The sequence below is a fragment of the Pristis pectinata genome, chromosome 5, assembly GCF_009764475.1.
Source record: "Pristis pectinata isolate sPriPec2 chromosome 5, sPriPec2.1.pri, whole genome shotgun sequence".
Lineage (NCBI taxonomy): Eukaryota > Metazoa > Chordata > Chondrichthyes > Rhinopristiformes > Pristidae > Pristis > Pristis pectinata.
In genome coordinates, this window is record NC_067409.1 from 102,791,226 (window position 1) to 102,806,698 (window position 15,473).

The window sequence follows — 15,473 nt, forward strand, 5'->3', positions numbered from 1 at the left end:
TATTGATCTTTGATGCCCTTCTTCCAATAAATCTTTAATCTTTTCCATTTGATATTTTTATCCCAGTATGATCCCCATATTCATTCGCACAAGTTCAAGGGGCAAAGATATCAACACAACTGGTTCCAGTCTATACTGGCCTTCAATGCTTCATCTGTGAGGAATGGTGAACCATGTATTCTGCTTCTTCTTTTGCTTCCCCTGATTTTCCATTGTCCACCAAACTAAAACGCCACAAAGCTTCCTTTTTCTTTACTCTTGAAATTATGTTTTGCATGCGTACTTCCTTTATTTCCATCTTGCTGCCTCTGAACTATTCCATATCATCAATTTCCTTCCCCTGTAATACCATTGTTACTAAATGTCTGTCAATCCAACTTCCTTTCCTAATGGCATGAGAAAGAGATGGGAAATAATTCACACTTTTCAGACACTCTTCCCCTTAGTTTCAATATTCAATCCTTCAAATTCCACATAAGACCCTTACATTTTTACAAGTTACTTCCCCAGCTCCAACCACATTTTTTTTCTCAAAAATTGTCAAGCATGATATTACCTTCTCATTTCTAAAATTGTGTACCATCTTTCTTCAGCTGTCCTTTGGTTGTTCACTTCTCCAGGAGCATCCTTCCTTGGTTCCATATTTGCCTATCTGATCATTTCCAACAATTGTGTAACTTCCCTCTATGACCGTACTGCCTGGTATTCCTCACAGAGCTGTCCTTGACCTGACCTAGGTATCCACTAAGTAGATGGTAATATCTGCAGCCTTAATTCCTTTACTTTCTATTTTCCCTATATTTTTCGAGTAATTCAATCTTAGATCAATCACTTTTGCTTTGCAGTTGAACACAGTGTAAAATTGAACCCTTCATCAGTAGATTGAGTAAAAATTTCCATACCTTTGCTTATGATTTGATAACTTTGACTCAGTTTGAACTAGACTTCAATTCTGCTGTACTATCTGAGCCAAGAACCTTCCTGTCTTATTAATGGCATAGAGAATGCTGCACCTCTATTGTTACAGGATCTCCTGTCTCACCAACATTGTACAACAGCTTGGTTCATTAATGATGCAAAATATCTTGCCCTTTTGCTAGGTTTTCAAGCACATATTATTGTCATATTTTGTTTTTCCTAAATAAAAAATTATTGAAGCAAAAAAATCCCAGTACTCAGAAAACAGTAATAGCTTCTACAAAATAGTGACTTTGTATACATCTGTTATTGATTGTAACAATTTATTATTGATGTTTTAAGTTTAATCTTGATAATATTTCCCAGTTTTCACTTTTGTCCATGATTGTTAGATGCTACAGATATGGACAGATCATGCTGATGGCTAGCTGGTGGTGTCTTGAGTCAAGAGGCATACAGTAATGACCTGAGCTGAGAGTTGGATACACTTCTCATCTGACACCTCAGCTTTATGTCAACCACGGCTGCTGCATCTAAAGCAGCAACCCTCATTCAAAATGGTGGGAAGCGGTTTGCTTTTTATGACTTTAATTAACATTAATAGGAGATCAGTGACGCTGGAGCATAGCGACTCATTGCAAACTGCTCTCTGCAGATCTATTCATTACTTCCACTTGAATGGTTCTACTCTTTTAAATCTAAATTCTATGATTCTAAGATGGCCTTGAACCTTGTTGTCTGTCTGTACTGTACTTTATCTGTAACTGTAACACTTTACTCTGCATTCAGTTATTGCTTTCCCTTGTACTACCTCAATGCACTGTTGTAATGAAATGATATGTATGGATGGCATGCATAACATGCATAAGATATTTCACTGTACCTCGGTACATGTGACAATAATAAACCAATTTACCAATTTACTACTGCACATTATGCTATTCATTAACCAAGTGGTTGGGAAGTTGGTAGGTTTAGAAAGTTCTGTAAACTGATTCACTTAATCTTTTTCTGCCATATGCTTAGATAAGAAGTAAAATTGTCATTTGATGTCAAGGTACAAGTCAGGTAAAACATATTTGTAATGTGCTATAGCTGCTTGAGAAATTACAATTATTTTTCATGAACTGCATTCCTTCTCTATCATGTAGGGTGACTGCCATTAATGGCAGTAAGAATACTACATTAGTTACAAGCCTCTAGACCCTTTTGGGCCAGTCTGTGAACTTCCAGCGTGTCATACAACAACATACATAGTTTCCATTGAAGTGCAAAAGATTATTGGTTACTATAGTTTCCCTACAGCTCTATTTAGTTGTGAATATGCTGAACACAAAAGGTTTAAAAGTTCTGTAACCAATGAACCAGTGAAGTTAAAGGAAGAAGAGATACTTGTTTTATTTTATCTTGGACATTCTTTTCTGCCTTTGACAAATGTGTGAATTAATGCAGGTGTTTATTATTCAGCACTTTTTAATCTCTTTGCAGTACACTGTAGTTCTTGGAAAGATGGAAAATTGTTTTGTTTTGAATTATGTTTAATAATTCAGCACATTCAAATTGCCAGTTACTTGTTTCAATCATCATGATCTAACTTAACAAAATGTAAAATTGGATACTGATATCTCAGTTAATGTACTCTTTATCAAAGGGAATACCTTTTAAAAGAGTTGTCCGTGCTTAATTCTTCAAGAGGTGATATTTTTAAACTCTTGACATATTCACTACCAACACATTATTTTATCAATGTACTGTTCAAGCTTCCTCAAACGATGAGGCTGTGATGAAATGTCAAATGGCAGCAATAAAGAAACTTTTCATTCTCATAGACATATTTGGCAAGGCTTATTTTTACTTGTTTAGAAACATGTAATCTAATGGCATAAATTCCTTTAAAACAGATCATTGTGCCATATAAGTATGTTGTAATTAAAATAGCACTTAAATCATTTAATTCATCTGCTTCCCCAAGTTAAAATGTAATTTAGTAAACAATTAGAGTTATGAAGTCTCATCCCTTTATTATAAATCATCACTAATGGATACGTTTAAGTGTGCTGAAATGTGATATGTTCAAAAGGTTCTTGGACAGGTTCAGTCCAAAGAACCCAAAAATGAAAATACGAATCATTAAAGTCATGATCCCATTCCAGAACTGTTGGCTTAAGCATCAAGCAGAGGTTATAAACTAATAAATTTGCATTTACTAATATTTACTATTGCAGAAATGGAATCAAGAAAACATTGATATGAAGTTATTACTGAGACAGATCCAGATACCACCACCCTGGAATGAAATATTTGCACAATAATGAATTTCTAGTACCTAAGGACTCATCCACTAATGATGTTGCAAAATAAGATATTAGACATAGATAATTATTATGTTCTCAAAGTAATAATTAGATAGTCAGGTTATTAGCAGTTGCAAAATACTGAAACATGCTCAGCTGAAATATATTTGCGGCAGCCAAATTGTCAGTATGTGGGACAGCAGGAGTTACAAGTATAACAGTGAGGAACTTGTGACACAGTTCTCAGTAAACCTTCCTTTTAGTTTTGGATATCCCTAAGAATCCAGCCTCAATATGCTTAACAGAAAGATAAGGGAACCAAGACAAAATTCTTCACTTCTTCGACAAGAAATCCACATCAGGATAACTGGAAGATTTTTGATAACACTAATTTATTGCAAGCTTTTGCTAGCAGTGGTTAATTGATTTTTATTACAGTCCACAAAAGAATACATTGTATTGCTACATTTAAAGGATAAATAGGGAATGAATATCACATCTTGTTGTTGTAGCATTATGTGCCATTTCAAGGGGAAGTTACCCAAGTTTTTGTTTTACAATACTTCATAAATATATACTCAGAGAAGTTTTCCTGAAGAGAAGATAGATTGGCAAGTCTTACACAACATGACTGGAGACAAGGTGACTTACTTAAGGGCATAATTATCCATTAGTAAAAAAAAAGCCTTGAATAAAAATCATGTAGTCTTACTATCAAACACATACTAAACATGATTGCAGGATATTAAAATGGGATTATATGCTCACTAATAACTTTATCCTTGCAGCTACACCCAGGGATCAGCAGCGTATTAAATATACCTTGTTAATGTTATCAAGGTTTTGCTTACGATTGTCAACATCCCACCAGAACCTACTCTATATTCTGTTCATACTATGTGTTTGTGCAATGGATTGTTTATTTAAATCCATTTCTTATTTTAACTTTAATTTGTGTTTTCCTAGTAATTCAATGGAAAACTGAATTTGTTGCTGGCTTCATTCGAAGTCTTTCAGTAATTATTTTATTGCAGTTAAAGATACTATCCTTTCATCTTTAGCTCACAATGACAGGGGTCTAAAATAATTTAGTTAAGCATAAGTGATAATACTGTTGTGCAGTAAGTTGCAGAGGAGACCAGTGAAATGGACAGGTAAGTGGTTCCAAGAGGCATTTCTAGTTAGAGAAGGGCTGAAGGAATTTAGCAAGAAAGAAAGCAAATGCCCCCCCCGACCTTGTCCCAACCACATCATGTCCACATGGTCACGGATGAAAGTCATGCTGTCACCTTCCACATTGTTATCTGTTTAGGTGAAGACTGTCAAGAATAGATGCATGGTGCTTCAGACTAGAAAGACCATCTCAGCATGTGAAGTTGTCACTTTTGAAGGAGAGAATGCTGGACTCTGTGGTTGTTGTGCACGTGACTCCTACATACCAGAAAAAGCAGAGCTTGTCTAATATTGCATTTCATCTTCAGTCATCAGCGCAGGTTTCTTAATCTATTGGAATAGGATATATAACTGAGAGCAACCATTTCCAACCACTCTCAATCAATGGATCCTTCGCACAAAGTAGGACATTAAATCAGTACAAGCTCTAGGTGAAAATGATGCCCCATAGAAAACATATCATTGAGGTGCTCCTGGACAATTAAACAGAGTCATTCTGCTTGTCAATATATCATTCATAATAGACATAGAACAGTACAGCACAGGAATAGGCCCTTTGGCCCACAATCTTGTGCCCAACTAATTAAATTGGTAATTAAACACCTAACTAAACTAATCCCTTATGACTACACAATGTCCCTATCCCTCCATTCTCTGCACATGCATGTGCCTAAGATCCTCTTAAATGCCTCTATCGTATTTGTCTCCACCACCACCCCTGGCAATGCATTCCAGGTACCCACCACTCTCTGTGTAAAAAAAACTTGCCCCACACATCTCCTTTGAACTTACCCCCCTCACCTTAAATGTATGCTCTCAAGGAGCTCATTATGTAAAGGGTAACTGGACCTTAGATCAGGGCTTATATTTGCACACATACAATCCAACATAAACATGTTTATCCCAGGCATACATACTCAGATTCCATTCCCAACCAATACAAATAGGATCCCTGTGGCTGGCCACAGAGAAACTCAGAGAGGTTAGCAAGAGACCTATGGCTGAATCCCAAATGTGTGGTCATAGCTTACAATCAGATGTATACTCATAATCTTGTATAATCATAGATCTTTTAAACGTCCAATAAAAACTCTTGTCTCTACAAATGTATCCGGTAGTGGCAGCCAGTTTTTGGCATAAGGTCACCTCTCTGACACGTTTAACAAGTTGTCCCTTCAAACCTGTACAGAGTTAATATTTGCAAGATAGTGCAGTCTGCAGTACATTACAAACTTTTTCCATAGCAATTATGAGGCATGTTTGGTGAACAGGTAGAATATCTGCAAATCAGCATTGCTGCAGGACTTTCTACCATAGTTGCCTTTTCTTTTCAGACTATCTGCATAGGTAGAATGGTTGTCGTCTTAACAACTGAAACAAAATTGTTTTAAAAAAAGAGCCAGAATTAGACTGCATCACCTTAGATAATCCCATCAATGGTAAAGTCCCATTGAATGTAATAGCCACATCAAACTAGGTCCATCCTTCACCTGGACTTGATGTCCATGGTCTCTGCTCACCTGCTCTTACTTGGGTTAGATGCAATGGGCTGAATAAGCTGACCCTCTGGACCAGGGAGATGTAGTCTGCTGAGGCAGCAACCACCCCAACCCCCTCACCATCTCCACACCTCACCCCTCCCTCTGCCCTGCAATATCGTAAAATGCTTTGACAGGAAGCAAGGCTGTGGGTGAAGCCATATCTTCTGTCCAAACTGTCAAGGCTTTGTATAAGCTTTTAAGTGTCTTTGATTTTCCAATCATTTGAAAACATATTAAGATTGCTATAAAAAGTTTGAAAACAAAATGATTAAACTTCTTTTTAAAAAAAGTAAACTCGGTAAACAATAAATAACTGCACCTACCCTGCCTATTACCTAGTTCTCATCTAATCCAATGCGTTGGTGATCCCCATTCAACTCTGTGTGGGGTACCATGTGGAGTTTAGCGACAGAGCGAGATACAAATACTGTACGTTGGTACGTCTGTCACTCAGCACATCCTGGGCTTACAGTGGATCCATGTAAATATGTGTCTTATTTATCTGGAAGCAGCAGAATGCCAACTGTTCCCTTAATTCAACCCATTCTAAAACTTACATATTATAATTAATGCATCGACAGACATATTATGAAGATAATGGATGTAAATATAAGTTCTCAGTCACTTGCACTAACAGTAGGAGTTCACTGTTGACTTCAACATGACTGAATCTCAGAAGTGGACTGCAATACACAGCCACTACTATGTTGTGTGTTAAGTGCCAGTGACCAAAAATGAATTTCTATTCTAATTATTCACAGTACTGTCCTCTGCCTGTAAACTAGTACGATTTCTAGTTAAACCTTGACAAAATGTAGAGTATCTAAATGCGACCCCAGAAATCTTAAATAAAGTATATCACTCGGGCTATTAAATTTTAAACATTATTTAGACACAAGAATTGTCATATTTAGACATGTATGCATAACTTACATCATTTTGCAGTCCAGATAAATATTTTGTGACAATATGTCAATAAATATGATAAGACAGATTGTGAGTTGTTTTTGTATGGAAAGGAAGACTTGGATCATTATCATGATTGCGTATAAAATGACTGTCCTGAAATGTGCAGTACTATTAAAATTTCCACTATTGCTTATGATCAAATTAGAGATCCTTCAGTCATCATAACCTATTATTACTGTCACCACTACATTCCTTATTACCACCCACACTTCTCAAATCTGCTGTCTGTCTCTTTACCTCATTATTAACCTCCCACATAATGGATTAAGTGCTTATTTTGTCATACTTGTTTTAATCTCTCTTACCTTGTCAATAACAAGTTTGACTCCAGGAATCAATTTTGTTATGGGTGAGGATTAATTAATTGCATTCTCATTGTAAACAAGGGTTTAATTTCATACATATTTTGTATTTGGTTGTTAACACACACTAAGCTAAAGAAGAACAAGTTGTATGACAAGCATGTGGAAATGTTCCCTCATGTCCATTTTTAGAAATTAAAATGCATTGTTTCATCAGTCACATGCAGCAAAACTTAAATATCCTCACAGAGTGTGTGGGGAGAGAGTTTCCGCTGGGGTCGCCATTGTACTGAAACTTAACTGGGCCAGAAACATATGTACTATTGTCATGAGAACTGGTCAGAGGCCAGATATGCTGCAGATGTGCTGCACTTCCTGTCTCTTCAAAGCCATCTACAAAGCACAAGACAGAGTGTGATGGAATTATCTCCACATGGCTGGAAGAGAGCAGCTCCAGAGCACTGAAGAGGTTCAGTGTCGTCCAGAGCTAAACACTCTACCTGAGCAGTGCCATATCCTTTTAAATATTCATTCCCCCCATCACTAGCACACACTGGCTCAATTGTGTACTACCTACCAAACAGTAACTCACCAAGTTTTTTTTTGACAGCATGTGCTAAATCCATCTGGAAGAATGAAGGAATTATGCTTATAGGAGTCCCATTCTCTCCAAGTTTTTCTCCAAATCACACATAATCAGGGCTCAGAAATAATATACATTCCCCCATTGTCATCCAATTAAAATCCAGGAATTCTCTACCTAAAAAAAACTGTGGGAGGACCTTCACCGTGCAAATACTGTCAGCTCAAGAAAGTGTCTCACCACCACCTTCTCAAGGGGAATGAGGGATGGACAATAGACTCTGCCTTTGCCAGCAATGCCTATATCAATTCATGTGGCATAAGTCCATAGAGAATGTAAATTCATATTTTTCAAGTGAAAATGCCTGTATTCTTCCTATGTTTGTATTATCCAGAAGTTGGAACATGTCTATCTGTGACTTTCTTGTCTTTGGACAGAAAATGTATCATCTTCTTTAAAATTAATATTAATTATGGCCTAAAAATGCTATTGCAGGAGAACTGGCAAGGTGTTTCTTAAGGGTCAGAGCATTCCTGATTTCTGACCCTTCCCATTGCAGTATGGAAGTATGGAATGTTCTAGACTTTGAATGCCAGTACATATAAGTACAGTTATAATGGGGTCACCAACATTCACGGAAAAGTTAAACGCAGGTACTTTTTTATTCATCTCAATTAACATTAATATTTTGATTAATTTACATCACTAAAATGTGATTGTAATGAACTTGATTAACTCTTAATTTTCTTTTTTTAAAATTTCTTTTAGTATGTAAGTCTATTCCAACTGTTTTTTAAAGGTTCCCAATCATCAAAGGCATTTACAAACAGTTGCAAAGGCCTTTGACACCATAAGCAGCCAGAAAGCCATCAGAGCATCTAAAGATGTAGCCTTAGATTTCATCATTGCTCAAGGGATGTCCACAGCAGCTTGACTGGCAACTAGAGGCCACAGAAGGTTAGTACAGCTGCAAGTGTTGCATGGAGGGCAATTGCAAAATGTGGCAGGAGCGAGCACAATCAAGTATGATGTAACAGACAATTGTTACATTTTAAATTGTGTTTAATTATTGCTACTTGTTATTTTTTCAATGAGTTACCAGAGTCAGCAGTTTTTAATTTATTGCTATGTGACTTTAAGAAGACAAGAAATAAAATCAGTGGTAGCTATTTGACTCCTCACGCTTGCTCAGCCATTCAGTAAAATTGTGGCTCAGTGTCACTGTTCTGGACCAACCCCATATCTGTTGATTTCCTTAATATCTAAAAATCTTTCTATCTCTGCCTTGACTATGATCAGTGACTGAGCCTCCACAACTCTCCTGAGTACAGAATTCCAAAGATCCATGCCCATTCACTGATGAGATTAGAAAACACCCCTTCCAGGGAAACCATTATTGTTACATCTACCTTGTCAAGTCCTGTAATATGTTTATATATTCTATGTAATATGTTCTATGTTTCCATAAGATTGCCTTTCATTTTCCTAAATTCGAGAGAATATAGGCCCAGTCTACTTAATCTTTTTCCTCCCATCCAAAATAAATTAAAAAATAAACAAAATTAAAAAGTAACACATTTAATTACAAACATATTTCACTGATATAAATTAATCAAAGTGTTAATGTTAATTAAAATAAAAAGAACACTTGCTACCACTTAACTTTTCCCCACCTGTGTATTTCAGCCCTGAGAGAACAAATGGAGGATTTAACCCCAGACTCTGAGTACTGTTGTATCCACGTGATACTTGCTCCAAGTGCAGTGTTTGTTTTCCATCTTGCTTAGAATTTTTCAAACAATCTTCAGCTACTGACCCACCAGAATCCCAGCAAACTTTGGAAGAATGGAAGAATATTCAGAAAGCTTGTATCCCTGCCTATTATTTTGAAATAAAGCTTACAGATCCAATTTGCTGCATTGTTATATTGTCCTTTTAACAGGCACATTAAAAAAGAAAGGTTAATCTTCATCTGGCTACTAAACAAACCAAGGCCCTGATATGTGAGGATTATTTTAGACTAAACTGATTTCCTTAAAGTATCGGGAAAAATGTTAATCTTAAGAGATTTTCAAATGAGAGCAGAGCATGAACATAATCTTTTGATAGTCCTAGTTAATATGCATTCTTAATTTAATTATTCCACTGTCATATTTCTCAGGTAGGCATGGTAGTGTAGTGGTTAGCGTAGTGCTATTATAGTGCCAGCGACCCAGGTTCAATTCTGGCCACTGTCTGTAAGGAGTCTGTACGTTCTCCCTGTGTCTGCATAGGTTTTCTCTAGGTGTTCTGGTTTCCTCCCACATTCCAAAGACATATGGGTTAGGAAGTTGTGGGCATGCTATGTTGGCGCTGGAAGTGTGGTGACACTTGCGGGCTGACCCCAGAACACTCCACGCAAAAGGTGCATTTCACTGTGCTTTTCGATGTACATGTGACTAATAAAGATATCTTATCTTATTTTATCACAGTTCTTATATTTTTCCATAACATAGAAAGAAACCTTTTGGCCCATCAAGTCTATGCCAGCCCACAGAACAATCTCACTAGTGTCATTTATGGTCACCAATCACCATATTAAATTAAGAGGTTTTGATCACCAAAGGATTATTGGATATTGTTTTAGATTCATAGAAAGGCAATGGGTCAACATTTACATTTCAGCTAATCGCTGACCAAAGGGAAAAGGTCACACTTATCTTTTTCTGACTCTTCTGCATAAATTTGCTAGTAAATTAGGTTTGGATCACAAATAATGAAGTCCTGGGCATTGGTAGCATCACACATGATGTAATGCTGTACAATGGGTGGGCCTTCTTACAGGACAACTGATAAAATCCCCAGTCTTTACTAGTTTCTGATGGTGATTGCTTCAGAAATATTTGAAAACTATTAAAAATCTACTGAACAAAAAGTACAAATTATTTAAACTGTATTGATGTCCAAAAAAGTAATCATATGAAAACACATAACACAGTTAAATATTAAAAACAAACTTCATTCATTCAAAAGCCTAATAAATTTTCTTACACTTGCCCTTCTCTCAGCCAGCCTTTCAAATGAATAGACTCACTGTTCCAGTGCCAGGTCTAAGTAGTCATCTTAAATAGGCAGATTACCCAATGCAAGTTTTGGGGAATTCAGCATGATTGCATTCTGCCGCTTCAATAGTGGAGAACACCCAGCAGACCACCAGTTCAAGATAGTCAGCAGGTTCAAAGCAATCATATTGATGTGGGATTCCAAACCTGCTGCTTCTCATGGGGTTAGAGGGGATGGAGGGGGCAATTTGCAGGTGGAAAATGCAGTCAGGTCAGCAGAAAGCTGTCGGTGTTTCCCAACAAGTCCTGGCCCATTATTCTATGCTTTCTCCTGCAAGAGACAGTGACGTGTGTTAGTGAGTCAGATGCAATGGGTTTGGCATATGGGATAATCATGGCTGGGCAGTGTGTGGAGCCTGTAAGATGTATACTTATAGATTAGAGTTGAGGCTGGTGGGTGAGGATGTGGTGGGACATAAGAATGTTAGCTAGGAGCCCTGATTTGTAGAGATTGTTTTTAGATGAATAACGTGAGGCATGATTATGGGTGCAGAGTGTGAGGTCAGTGGTGCCATTGTAATGATGGGATTTGAAGAAATCTTCACTGATCTTGGCCATACAAATTGATTCATTAAACTTTTTGTGGCATTGCATCCACCATCATCTCGGAGCGTCACTTCAAATATTGACCTCATTACCAATCTCCTTCCACTGTCACTTGAGTCTGTAAGGCCTTGGGGGGGGTGGACCGTTTTGTTGCTTTGTCCCCATTGACAAAACATCCAGAGTCTCATCAGAAAATTGGAATGCATATCTTGTTCCCTCCATCAAACCTTGTGGGGAACATTCTGCGACCTGCAACATTCTCCAGAGGGTGCAGCATGGCTTCAGTCAGTGCCCCTAAAGTCACCTGGTGCCAACCACTCATGGAATTTGCTCCAATTGATTGTGCTAAGGTAATAAAAAGCATAGTTATCTTAGCTAGTTATTGAAGTCATGCATCCTGCACTGGGTCAGATGGCAACAAGTTTATTGAGTATCATGATTCTCATTGCCTCATTGCACATTGTATAACACTATCAATTTCTCCCCCAAGGTGTTTATGAGAATATGAGGAAACATAGCAAGGAATAGCAGACCATAATGTACTATAAATAGCATAAAAGCATTTGTTATCAATGGAAGAGATATTGTACAAGATGCCAATATCTATATTGTGCATTATTCCAGAAGAATTCACATGCATGTAGTATTAAGCATCCTTTTATGGACTACTGAATCAAATGTCTTACTTGATCATCAGCATTTTTTTCCAATCTATAGCAGACTTCAAGTGAGTCATTAATAAGTTTACAGCAACACACATGTTTATCTGAAAACATTGGTGATTCTGGTACCTTACAGAGGGATACATTCTATATGTCAAAGGTGTGTGAGGCAATGGATGAATATCTGTACTAATAATTAAAATCCACTTCTAAGGGATGTAGAACATCCAATAAAATCTCAGAGCTGGGAAGAGTGTTGGGAAGAGAATTTACAGCTGGAAATCCAGGAAGTAAAGGTTCTGCAGATTTTTATGGCAGGACTTGGTTTGAATTAAGTCAGTAGATTTCCTGCTCAACAGACAGACGTACAGGTTTCATAGAGGTTGCAGAGGGTTGTAGACTCAGCCATCTCCATCACAGGCACAACTCTCCCCACTATCAAGGATATCTTCAAGAGACGGTGCCTCAAGTAGGCAGCATCCATCATTAAGGACCCTCACCACCCGGGACATGCCCTCTTCTTGTTACTACCCTCATGGAGGAGGTACAGGAGACTGAAGACCCACGCTCAACAATTCAGGAACAGCTTCTTCCTCTCCGCCATCAGATTTATGTATGGTCCATGCACCCATGAACACTACCTCATTATTCCTTTTTTTTGCACTATTTATTTCGTAATTTATAGTAATCTTTATGTCTTTGCACTGTACTGCTGCCACAAAACAACAAATTTCACGTCATATAAGATAGTGATAATAAACCTGATTCTGATACAGATTTATAGGCTGAAGAAGGAAAGCAGCTAAGACATAAGTGGCAGCTTTGTCCAATACCTTATGGGAAATTAGTAATCATACATAAGTGGGGAGGTAGTTCAGAAAACCCAGGTAAAATTAACCATCTGGGGGTCAAACATTACAATGTCAATTAAAAGTTGCAGGAGGATGAAACATTGGAGTGGATGGGCCTCAGTCGAAATCAGGGATAAAATGTAGACCTGGTGGGACATATATTAAAGCAATATCCACCAGCAGTGCAATGGAAACATATAACTGGAGGATCCTGCCTTTGTCCCCTCCTTTCAACTGTCTAATTTTCCAAATCCCAGGAAAACCAGCCTGCAGAAGCATGTGTTAAAATGGAAGCACGTTACCTCCAAGAAACCATTTGGTGTTTGACAAGTTTCCTGAGAGCAAATTTGTTGCCCACCTCCAAAAAACTGAAAATAGATGCATATTGCACTTTATAATATAATTTATAACTTTTATCCCACACTCAAATTCTCTTCCACCAACGATAGTGGGATAAAATTACCCTCTGGCCCAGTAGCTGAATTCTCCCATTTGTTTATTGAGGATCCATAATGATGAACATCAGACTATAATACAAGATAGCACTGACATTAAATGGAGTAAATGCTGAGGGAAGGATGGATCTCCAGAACTTAGCTGAGAGAACAATCATTAAGCTGAGAGTTAGAGATGATACCACAAATCCAGGGGGATATTTTAACAATCAGTCAGTCAATAACATTGAAAATGTTGGAAAAACTTAGCAGGTCAGGCAACATCTGTTAATGTTTCTGGTCAATGACTTTCCATCAGAACTGATCATTGAGGAAATCTTAACCCCATTTCTCTCCACAGATGCTGCCTGACCTGCTAAGTATTTCCAGCACTTTCAATGTCATGCCATCCAGATGCATGTATTTTTTTGTTCAGCAAATTGGCTTAAACTTATTCCCCAACACAGTAAAGGTGCATGGAGAGAATAAATGTTAAGGACAATGCATTTAGGCTTAAAGGGAATAAGGAAGGAAATCTCAGAGAAACCTTATGTTTTATCAATGAAATAGAAGAGAGGCAAGAAAAATTTTGGCATAGAGTGAGACAGACAGACAGACAAGTGGCAGAGAGAGAGATTAGAGGTTAGTGGGGAGTAAAAGATTACCTATCAGAGAAGCATATTCTTTTTGTGTGTGTACATGAATTTTCAAAGCTGGCAAAATATGTTGTCAAAATAATCCTTTATACTTGCTGTTAGTTACTTATAGTAATCAATGTAATCTCATATAATTTTCAACCATCTATATAATTTTCCCCCCGTACATTATAAAGCTCAGAAGAATTAGCAGAGAAGGGAGGTTTGCATTCCAGACAGTGTCATCCTGTTCCTGTGGCTGATTGTAAACTGCAACCCCATAAGATAGACTGTCTACTGAATCACCCTGGAGGACTCCACTGTGGAAAACACCCTGCATATTATTCTGAAATGTTGCCCCGACTAGCATTGAAAATGTTATTTTGTTTTTGATTTGCTCGTTTATTTTCCAGAACTGTTCCTGTTGCTGTTTAACCACAGAGACTGTGGTGCCTTTAAAACTAAAGATTTCATTTTGATCGCTGAATATCTATATCACTTTTTCTTGCAGAGTGTGGTAAGTTTCTGGAACTCTGTGCTCTGGAGCGTTGTGAAGATTGGATCACTGGGGGTATTTAAAAAAAAAGAGGTAGATATAATTTTGAAAGATCAGGGAACTGAGGCTGTGGGGAACTTGCAAAGAAGAGGAGCTGAGGCCTGGGGCAGGTCAACCATAACCATTTTGAATGGCAGGGCAGGCTTGAGTGGCCTAATCCTGTTCCCATTTATTTATGTCCAGAACAGTGACATGCATTTGGTATTGGTATTGGTTTATTATTGTCACTTGTACCAAGGTACAGTGGAAAAACTTGTCTTGCATACTGATTGTACAGGTCAATTCATTACACAGTGCAGTTACATTGAGTTAGTACAGAGTGCATTGAGGTAGTACAGGTAAAAACAATAACAGTACAGAGTAAAGTGTCACAGCTACAGAGAAAGTGCAGTGCAGGTAGACAATAAGGTGCAAGGTAGATTGTGAGGTCAGAGTCCATCTCATCGTATAAGGGAACTGTTCAATGGTCTTATCACAGTAGGATAGAAGCTGTCCTTAAGCCTGGTGGTATGTGTTCGCAGGCTCGTGTATCATCTAAATATTATCGCCCAACGTGGGGCTCGAACCCACAACCCTGGGATTAAGAGTCCCATGCTCTACCGACTGAGCTAGCCAGGCTGTTAAGTATTTCATAAAAATGACAAGTCCTGCTGATTAATTGGCTGTAAATTCTGTTGCATCTTGGTGCACTCTGCTTGGTTTGTATTTGTCAAGCCATCAACTTAAGTGATGTTTTAACTGATAATCAGCAGTTTAACTTTCTAAATCTGGATCTAATCAGCTGAGACTCTCCCAAACTTTTTGTGCTGTAAATTAGTTATCTCCATAGTAGATGTTACAACATCGGATCAATTTATTTCTTCCTTAACAATGGAGAAAATAAATTCTTACATTTCCCCAAGAAAGAG

General features: G+C 37.7%; 1 non-coding gene across 1 annotated transcript; it reads right to left on the bottom strand.

The window, feature by feature from the left end:
- Positions 1-15,110: 15,110 nt before the first annotated feature.
- Positions 15,111-15,183, bottom strand: trnak-cuu (transfer RNA lysine (anticodon CUU)). Its single transcript has one exon. It is a non-coding gene; the product is annotated as a tRNA-Lys (tRNA).
- Positions 15,184-15,473: the final 290 nt, after the last annotated feature.